Source organism: Oryzias latipes, chromosome 20 (assembly GCF_053564925.1).
Source record: "Oryzias latipes strain Hd-rR chromosome 20, Olatipes_Hd-rR_3.1".
In the NCBI taxonomy this organism is placed as follows: Eukaryota; Metazoa; Chordata; class Actinopteri; order Beloniformes; family Adrianichthyidae; genus Oryzias; species Oryzias latipes.
In genome coordinates, this window is record NC_136256.1 from 16,080,701 (window position 1) to 16,091,642 (window position 10,942).

Sequence of the window (10,942 nt, forward strand, 5' to 3'; positions counted from 1 at the left end):
CACACTCTTGTCCTAAGTGAGGTGTGAATACCGGCCCCCTACCGACCCTGTAGTTGTACGTGAATGCATGTAGAATGCCTGAAGGAATGTTAGAAAAACTAGGCTCTATTTTCTAATTATTAATGCTACATTCACACGGCCCGCGGCCACGTGTCCTGTACAGGTTTGCCCATATCCACCCGTAGGGGCAGTTACGACTAAGGTTTTAGGATGCAATAATGAAAGGAGCTGCAGTCCTAAACTGTGGTGAATTACAGAAAAAAAAACAGCTCTTTTAGCAATTCTGCTAATACCTCAATAAAGTGGAATAATCTGAGCACACTTCCTCAGTATAAATAATGTCAGCAGTGCAAAGTAATTCAATGTAACTATAGCCCACACCATCTTTTTGTCATTTTATTGTTTTTCTTTGAGTTTTTGGATGAAACTGCACTTCTGTTTGTTGTTTTTATGTTTTGATTTTCATGTTTAAAAAAAAACTGTTTCAGGCACAAATCTAGATTCAAAACAGACTGATAAGTGAAAAAAAAAAGAAAAGCTATAAAAACAACGAGGTATACATCAGGTGTAGTTCAGGATCAACTAGCAGAGAATAAAGAAAAAAAAAAAAATCAAAAAAATCATTCAGTTTAATAATTGTCCTTCGATTTGGAGAAGTCAAAAGGTCAGGTGCGTTGTGTGTGGGATTAAAGGCGGGATTAAATTAGATCAGCATCGGCGAGGCCTGCACTCATCCAGCGTAAAACATGGTCCGAGGTCTCACAGCTCTCACATCTACCCTGTTTGTAGACTCAAATGTAAAAATCTAAGTGCTGAAAATAAAACTGCTCGGAGAACTGTACACTGAGTGCAAATGCATGTTTGATACCCAGAATGGGCTTTTTACTTTGATTCCAAATGTTTCATGCAGTCCTGAGAGTCTGGGAATAGGATTCTGCTGTCATATGTAATTCACTTCTGTAATGACGGTGCTGTAAAAAGGGACGGATCGTCTCCCCCACAGGGCTTAGCTTAGTAACTCTGTCAAGAAGCAATGGCTGCCCTCCACTAACACAACTACCTCCTATAAATACTCAGCGTCTGATGAGCAGGAAATGTCACAGCCCGGCGATGTACACTAAATAAATATTTTAATGTCTTTATGGTGAGTTTGGACAAGCCTGCAGGAGCAGTTCAGTGAGGATTTTTAGATGAAGTACTTCTATTTCCCCAACAAGGAGCCATCTGTGAAGCGCAGCCCGTTTTTATCCTACCAGGCGCTGAACCATTAATAATAAAAATGATATTACAAGCAGCGAAATCGATTAATTAATAAAGGACTGAACTTGATAGATTCCAAACCACAACATCCTCCTTTATAATGTAATTAAGAAAACATTTTTTTTTATATTTACTATAGAAGTAGGAGATGGATTTAAAAACAAGTGAAATGTTACCACTTTACCAGCTAAAACCTGGATATTGGATAAAAAGACAAATATCTTTTTGCATTTTAAAAACCTTAAAAAGTAAAATAATGTTATCTAAAAATAATAAATTTCCATTAAAAATAGCTTCAAAAAATAAATTTAAAATGGATAAATACTTTGTGCAAGAGCCAATAATCAGTTTCAGTTGTCGATTTACTAGAACAAACACAATATTCAGCAAACAAGCCTAACATAAAAGTGAAAAACAGTTATGCCAACATTGTTTTTACTGTTTTATAGGGTTAACATATAATCTGAATACATTAATCTAAAATTAGCAGCATTTGGAGCGTGTGCTTTCACCCTAAAAATATCACTTTGTCTACTATTTTGTCAGATTCATTACTTATTGATTAATTTTTGTTTTTTATCAAACATGTCTTTTTTTGTAGCTGTAATTCTGATCTCACACTACCAGCTTTGAGGATTTGTCTCTGAAATCTAATGCTAGAAACGTTTCTAATAGTGATATCACCTTGTAATTGTGACATTTAAGATGACGTCAGATTTATCGATTGCTACTCTGTTAAGAAACACAGTTTTGTAGTTTTGAATTGATGTTTTCTGGTTCAATCCCAGTTGAGTTTGACCAACAATGATGATGCAAAGCCTCAAGCTTCATCTTAAAGGTACATTACCTCTCCTCATGCTTCCCCAACCTTCAAGCAAGTATTTCTACATGTCGTAACGGTGCATTTTGAATTTCCTTATTGATGGCGATTCTCTTCACCCTTTTTGTCTGGTCATGTGTCAGAAGTTTATTAATGAACTGAATAGGACGTACAGTGGCAGCCCTCCGGCCTGGTTTAAGGTCACCGGGATGCCCCTACTCTCTGTTCTTAGGAGGGCACTGGGGTTACTCCTGTTCTGCAAACCTGAGGGCCAATAGGATGCTCCTCTTCGTTTTAAAGATATTGTTAGAGAACTCCTATTTTACCTGCCTGTTTTCATAGGAATGCAAGACCCCCCCCCCCAACCCCCATATAAGCCAGCCCTTAGAGGAATTCTTTTCAGCTCAGCTGTTCTTATATAAGTTAATTGCTCTTTGGTTCATTTAAGTCCTTGTTTTCAGAGTCTCACCATCACATTCTCTGTTGTTCCATCCACTTCTTTTCCCTGTAGATTTGGGTTCTATTCTATGCTTTTGCTTTTGAGTTCTGCTGGATTTTCTTAATAAATGTTTGCGCCTCTACTTTTCTGCATTTTCGTCCTCCGTCATTCCTGACACATGTTGAGGCTCTCTGTTTGCTCACCTGCTGCAGAACTTAACCGTTATATGGCAAAGGCAGACAGGCATGCAGCTTGAGACCAGACAAGAAAGGGAACCATCTCCTGGGAATATCAGCTTTTAGGAGACCCCTGAGAGCTGTCGTACCCGACTCTGTAGCAGTTTCTCAAAATGTGACTGTGGAAACTGCATAAGGCTTCCAGATTAAACCACAGGAAGAAGAATTCCTAAAAAAAAAAAAAAAAAAAAAACCAGGCTCCTACCCGTGACCAAATGGTGAATGCAGATGAGATAAAGTCTAAAAACACATAACACACTCCTGAATACATACGCAAATTCAATGGCAAACACCAACACCTTGGGATGCCTTTGAGCACAGCCCGTCTCACACAAACACTCCCAACGCTTTGTCTTTTCAGGCCATTGACCATACCTCCTTTCAGATCACTATGGCTGAGCAAACAGACTACAATCTTCTATTACTGACCTAAAGGCCACATCTCACTGTAAAGAAAGTGACATCAACCACCTCCCCTTTATTTCCCACAATCATCTTTCAGTGATTTTGTTGAACCCACACTTCATTTCCCTGCAAATTCCTCAGGGACTAATGTCTGCTTCTGAGGGGAAGCTGTTTGTGCTAGATAGTAAAGATACAGACGTGTTGGACTGAGGCTCATAAAAGCTTGCAGATCTTATCGTAGTCGTCTGAGATTCGAGGAAAAGAAAAAAGTATGTGGAGCGTGGAAAAAGAACAAATGGAGAACCCACACGGTACCGAAAAACGGAGTCTAGCGCTCCCGCCCCCCTCCTCCACTTCTGTTATCTTCACATCCAGACTCAAAACGCAGCATGAGAAAGCAAACAAAGCAGCGAGCCAGCAGGTGGCCATGCAGCCACCTTCCCCAGAAACCATCTTAAAAGTGTGCGCCGCTTCCTGAGCTTGAGATTTTCTGTACATAGAAAGCAAAATCAAGAAAAATATGCGTCGATGTGGCAGATTTTCTTGCTGAGGTGCTCAGAAATAGCAGCATAAAAAGATTGTATCGTTTGTCCCCCTGCTGATAAACCCTTATCACTCAGAGAGGAAGCTATTAATTCAGCAAAGGAGAGAATAAAATGGAATTGGTGCTCATTAGATTTTCCCACGCTTGTGTGTCCACGTGTGTAAAAAAATCAAAATCCCGGATCTCCATGATCAAAGGAACTACACATTTTAGTAAAAAATGTAAATAATAAACAATAAACCCCGAATCTACGTTCTTTGCAGGGAGTTTTTCTATTCCCAAACTGAAATGAAGCTAATTTCCTTAATAAATAAAATTGTCAATGCTCACATTTTTGCCATAATGTGTCAATATATTTTATCGAAAAAAACATTTGGCCAGCAGGGCCAGTCTGCCTTTTAATACTAGACACAGCACTGTGGAGAAGCAGGAGTCATGAAAGGGTTAAACGACAGTCTCATTATCTCAGCTCTGCACGCATTGTGATTGGATCTCAGTACCCAAAATCCATTAGTCGGCACTGATGGACTCGTCAACAAAATGCGGATTGTCCTGAGCCACAGATAACTTTCATTCATTTTAAAATGGTTTTTAAAAAGGGCCAGACTTGCTGTCCTGCTCACATTTTGCTCTGCAGCTATAGAGGTTGTGGAGTTCTTTTTCCTCGTTGCTGGTCATGAATATTGCATACACATCCAGCTGCTGTTTGGGCGTAATGCAGCCTCTGAATATGGACTGGCTGATCCAATCATGCTGTGTGCTTTATGCATTTACATTTTTGTGTTATAATGACTTATTTCACCCAAATCACATGATCCGGCACAGATTATGTTGCTTTGTGACTTTTTGATCAGCTGTGCGTGTGCAGTTTGAAAAAAAAAAAAATTAAAAAACCAAAGGTTATAAATAGAAATGAAAGGACAATATGCACTTTCTCAATCTAAGTCACTTCTTGGGGTTAAAGTTGTGTATTTTTAAAGACCCACTCTGATAAAAATTTAGATTTTGATGTTTTTAACATGTTCGTGTTGCATTTTTCTGATGATGGAGGACATATATAAAGAAAATTAAGCTCAAAATTGCATTTCTGAGTATGTCTTTGTTCAAATCAATGTAAATCAGGAGCAGCCAAACAAATACAGTTGAAAAAAGATTGTATTTGCGACACAGAACATATAATGCTCTGTTCCACCCTCCAATGGGGAGGGTAATGGGGGCGGGGTTTGCTCCATGCCAACAGTCCCGCCCACAACTCGGAGACAAATTTCTAATGAACTCCTGCCACTCTGCAGAAACTATGTCTTAGAAAGTGACAGTTTATTTTTAAATTTAGGATAAAAAAACACATAATAATGATTAATAGACCACTGGAAATACTTTTACAACAGATAAAAACATGATTAAAGGGGAACTTTAATTTTTTCAGATTAAAATCTATTACACGGCATTAGATTTGAAAAAAAAAAGTGCATGTTAATACACGTAAAAAAAAGTTTGGTTTTGACAAAATGTATTTTTTGCACCTATAATGTAGTTTTATTAGGACTAAAATCAAAGTAACATATTCTTACTACTGTTTTGTGGAATCTAAACCTTAAGAAACAATGCTTGGGTTTAATTGCTTCAACTTGGCATTGTTTTTTGCTTTGATCTACTGGGAATCTAGTGGGATGGCATATCTAAAATGTCAGTCTGGGAGGTAAGTAAAAGGCTCTTTCACCCTGGTCTCTAAAAAAATTAGAACTGTGCATAATGGCTGCTTCAAGAAAGTGGGAGGAAATCTATTGGAGGCAAAAGGAGAACAAAAGTTGGTGAAGCAGAGAATAAGGTTTAAAGTTTACTGGCAAATTGCTTTTGAGAATTTCTTCCCCTGAATGAGCAGTTGATGGAGGAAGTCTCAAAGCCTACTTCTTCTTAATCTACAGCGGACAAATATCGATGAATTCTTCTGAAATCGGAGAAAAAAACACCAACAAGAGCCTCCAGAAAAGCAAAGACTGCACTCTCACAGTCAGATCATATGATTTATAGAGAGGCAAAAAACAAATCAGTTTCCAGAATTTGCCTCCTATGAAGGAGAGAAGGATGGACCGTTGCATTCTGCAGCTGACCTAATCAATTGTGTGATTAATGGAGCTAATTTTACCTGGACACTCTGGATCATTACTTTCTGCTCTCGACCCTTCTTCCTCGCGTCTATAAAGTGGCCAAGGTGGATAATTTGTTTGCTTGGCTAATGAGAGTCCCGCAGAGGGAATGGGGACAGTGGAGGGTAAAAGCCATGGACGACAAGTCATCTGGGACAGCAGCCCAGTGCATAGAGATACTATCTGCAGAAGGAGCTGAAAGCATCTACAGAGCTTACGCAGTCCTGACCTTCCACCACTGACAGCGTGCTGACATGCAATGGTAAACCTGCATACCTGCCCTTTAACAATTTTCACTTAAGTATGGTTTGCTATGCAGGGACTGATCCTATGAAAAACTGCTGCTGTGGTTGAAATAAAAATATCATGCTAGGCTATGGGCAAAGATCCAGTTCTTTTAGCTTTAACATTGGGGTAAATGTGAGCGGGAGAGGTTGTATTGAAAGTCCCTAATATGTCAATAAATGGGACAATTGAGCTTTTCTTGATGTTTTGTTGTATTTATTTTAGATTTGATGTTGTCAAAAGCTTACAATAAATCCAATCAAATCAAATCAAAGTTTATTTATTTCCAAAAAAGCACTTCTCATTGCGCAAGCTCTGGCAGAAAAGATCCCCTCAAGAAACACTGGGGCTAAAATCATGATAAGATGCTAAAATTAAAGACATAAGGTGAATATAAAAATATAAAATTGAGAATAAGATTAAATGCATAAAATGAAATTAAATACATAAAATAATACATACTAAAACTTGTACAATAAATAAGCAGATAAGATAAACTAAAAGCGATATAGTGAAATAAAATATTCGGTACAGAGGTCCCTTGCTACAACTTAGGTCAACTTTTGCGGTCTCACTGTTTAGTGGATTTTTTTTGGAGTACTTTTGAATGTTTTTTATTTATTTTTTACATCCCATTATGTTTTGCATCCTTATTGGCAGCATAAGTACGGATTTCGTTTACCGTGGGTTATTTTTAGAACGTATCCACCATGATAAACAAGGGAACACTGTGGTCAAATCCAGTTCTTTACAAGTTGACTAAAGTTTCAGCAAAAGAAAAAAATTCTGCTCTAACAACGGAAGCAGCTTGTTAGCTAGAAAATTTAATTTGGGTTGTTGCAGGAATTTTTTGTCGTAAAAACTTTGCCAGTACCTTCCAAATTTGTTTTTCTGGTTTAAATCGGATGTCTGCCGTATGGCTCTTAGTGCGTGCCTATGTGTGGCCTGGGTTGGAAAAAAGGTCAAAGGTAAACTTCCTGAACCCCTGCTAACTTGATATTTTGGAAATATTTTTCGACAGCAGCAGCTGTAGGTAAAGCACCTTTGCCTGACCTTAACCGTGAGCTCAGTTTCAGTGGCCCACTTGTATCCTTTCGTGGGAATTTAATGCATGGCGGCAGGAGCCACCTGAGACGGCAGTTTGAAATATGACCAAAAACAAAGAAAACCTCTGAGCGGTTTTCTCAGGAGGACCACTACAAAGCTTGAACTCCTGACCTTTGCAGGAGAGGAGAATGAAATCAGGTACCAGCGGTCTTCACAGCGATGTGTTGGGGTAAAAAGCGGTGAGCTAAGTGATTAAGACATCTGAGCAGATGATGATCATAACCTAAAGCTTTTTAGGTCAAAACATTTTTACATCATTATTTGCTTTGAGCTCCAGCTCCTTTGGACCCAATAGCTCTGGGGTTCACTCTTAAAAGACATACTCCAACTAAAACATTGTTTTTGGTGCTTTTATCAGGATTTTGTGACAATTTTCCGATGATGGAGAACATATTGAAAGAAAATTAGGGTTAAAACTGCATTTCTAAGTAATTTTTCTCTCTCAATTGTTGTGAAACGGGAGCAGATGAAAAAAGGCCAATAATTAGCTACAATCAGCGGGCCACAAGCTTCCTCTTCCTCCTCTCCATTCTGATGCATTCACTTGTAGACAAATCAAATCAAATTAAACTTTATTTATAAAATAGATCCATGTTAATCTTTGTTTTTCTCATCTGAGATGGGATCTGGATCAAAACTGTACGGCTGGATAACTCAAATGTGGCTTGCCATTTTTGTTGAACCGCTAATGTTATGTTGGGGTTCTGAGGGGCTGTAAGCTAGCGGGAGAGGGTGTAAACAAATGGATGACGGGAAGTGGGGGGAAGGCTTACTGTGCGCCAACAGTTCCACCCACAACTCAAGAGGCTAATTCCTGATTAACCTCTGCCACTCTGCAGAAACTATGTCTTCTAGACCCCATTAGGCAGTGCGCTGAACTTTTTTCTTCAATGATTTGTGATCTTCACTGGTGTCCATGGATTACATGAAATCCTCTCCTCCTTTATCCACCTTTGTCATGGTAGGGAAAACACGTCAATGGTCATCTTGACCCCATAGGATAGCACAAGGGTTAATGGACTTTGCATCATTATAACGGTGCAAAGCTGCTTTTCTCTGTGACAGAATCAACGGTTTCATGTAGATTGCTTTAGAATTTGCTGGAATTCCGTTTATAAATGATTGCAGAGTTACGGTAGTTGAAAGAATCTAAACACTGAAGCTAAAGCTCTGGCATAAAAGGGTTAAAGTAATTCAGTTTCTATTTAGACTTGGTAGCATCTTCATTTGCAAAAGCATAGCAACTATTTTTTAAACATAACCAAGCCATCAACAGTGGAAGAAAAAACAACATTATTATTTCCCTCATGTTTGTCCTGAGCATTAGCTTGCAGATGTTTATTAATAATGCACGGGACAAAGTGGGGAGCTGGGTTATAACCTAAAAGATCGATATCTGTGTTTAATGAAGGAGCTATTGGTGTTTAGGTTTCTTGCCTCTTGCTTGTGTAGCATGGTAATGTGCCCATGTGCCTGTGCTATCTTGTTTCCTTATTACCATTAGGCCAGACGCTTAGTAAGAGCGCATGTGAAACGGCTTCATTCCTCTGCTCACTGAGTTAAATATATTTTCCTTTGTGTCTAGAGCAACGAGCCCCATGCCACCGAGGTTAATGATGTGAGCATGGTATGTGTGACAGCAGGGCTGGAGACGACCCGCCAGTCCAAATCGAGAAACCTTTCAGTTGAAAGATGGTGGGAAGGCAAAACAAAAATCAACAAGCATGGAGGGGGGGCTATATTACTGTTACAACAGCTCTTAAATACTTTCAACAAAAGCCCTAATGTGTCTCATTTGAGCGTCTGGAATGTACATGTCGGTTTGGGTCTTTTTCTCTGCAGAATTCAGTGAGAAGGTGCGTTTGGAACTCAAAATGGAAGTGATACAAAATTGGAAACAGATTAGTGAGTCGTCTGGTCAGAAAAGCCGGCAGACGCTGAAAGGCTCATTTCTTTGCAGATGTAGCGTGGTGCAGCAGAGACGTGTCATTGATCGGTTCTTTCTGGTTTATTCGACACGCTGCTCTGTGGGCCCCCCCTAAAACTTCCTGTCCTTCCTCACAGACCTGCTCTACAGCTACAGACATAGGAAGATGATCTTTCCTTTGAAAAGAAAGGCTATCTTCGCCTCTGAATGGACTTGAGGGAGACTGAAGACGACTTTTATCTGTCACCCTGCATATAGCAACTCTAGGTATTCTATTTCTCAATAAAAAAAGAGGAGATTCACAGCATGGGTCTGCAGCTCTTTGAAGGAGGGATTAAAACTGTGAATGGAGGGACTGTAGGAGGACTGACATGAAAGGCTGACATATGATCAAGCTGTGAATATGAAATATTGAAGTATAAAGGGCATTTGAAATCCTAGGTATGGCTGATTGGTGTATTGGAAAAAGTTCCTGTCATCCAGTGAGGATTAAACTGTAATCTTTAAGAAAAGGTGGCAGGCTACAATCAAGCATGAAATAATCCCAGCATAAAGAAAACACATATTTATGGGACCATGTCATATTTAACCAATAAAATAATAAAGAAAAAAGGTTTTTAAATGGTTTGCATTTCTGCAAATTCTGGATTTGTCTCTTTAATTCATGTTTAAAGGGAGAGCTTCTAATTTTAGACAGCACACAAATACACCTGTCCGCAATGGCAACTAATCAGATTCCAAACCGCCCACCATGACCAAAGTGAAGTCTGTAGCAAGACTGCAGACCTACACAAAGTTGGAGTACATCGCTAACACTGCCCAGCAGCTTGGAGACAGTGTAGTAAGAGGTTGAAATTACTGGATGAAATGTAAAATACTTGCCAATTTACTTTAATCTGGAGCTCTATGCCAAAACCCATCAATAAACTGGAATCATAGTCATCTAATGAACAGCTGGCAACACTCCTGCAGCAACATCTGTTCTGTAGGAACATCTGGATAACTTACACACTGGGTAGATGTGGCCAGATGAATTCCCTCCCTACTCCCTAACTACTAAAAACTATAGTGCGGTACTATTTAGTGGTCTGGATTCTGAAAGCACTTTGGACACCATAGTGCGGTACTATTTAGTGGTCTGGATTCTGAAAGCACTTTGGACACCATGTTCACTACTTTTTTTTTTTTAAGGCAAAAATGACGTCGCCGATTTCACGAAGTCAAAACCTGATCAATACAAGCATTTTACGACTTTATGAATCCACTGTGTTCTGATGATTAAAATGTTAATGGTTTGTTAAAAAAACCTACATGAAAACACTGGGGGGGGGGGGGGGGGGGGGTTGTTCAAATGCGATGCTTTGTGTATTTTACCCAATCTAGAGAGCATCGATACACACTGATTTTTCACAGAGACTTTGGGAAATTTCTAGTGAACTCGATTTTGGAATTGTAAACTCGGCGAGTACTACAGAATGGTGAACGCACTTTATAATGCACTAATTAGTGAGTAGCGAAGGAATTTGGACATAACTCTGGCATCCACTTACCGTCTTTGGAGAAGATGCAAAGCTGCCCATGACCCCCCTAAAAAACTGCCTCCCCCACTGTTGAACAAATCAGATTTAAACAAAGTGTTTCTTCTGAGACAACAGGGCAACTGGAGCACCTCGGAACGTTGGAGCATCTAGCACTGGATCTCAACCTCTGGAGAGAATCTGTGGAGAGAGCTGAAAGTTTGGATTCCTACAGATTTGGAGAAAAATTTTAAC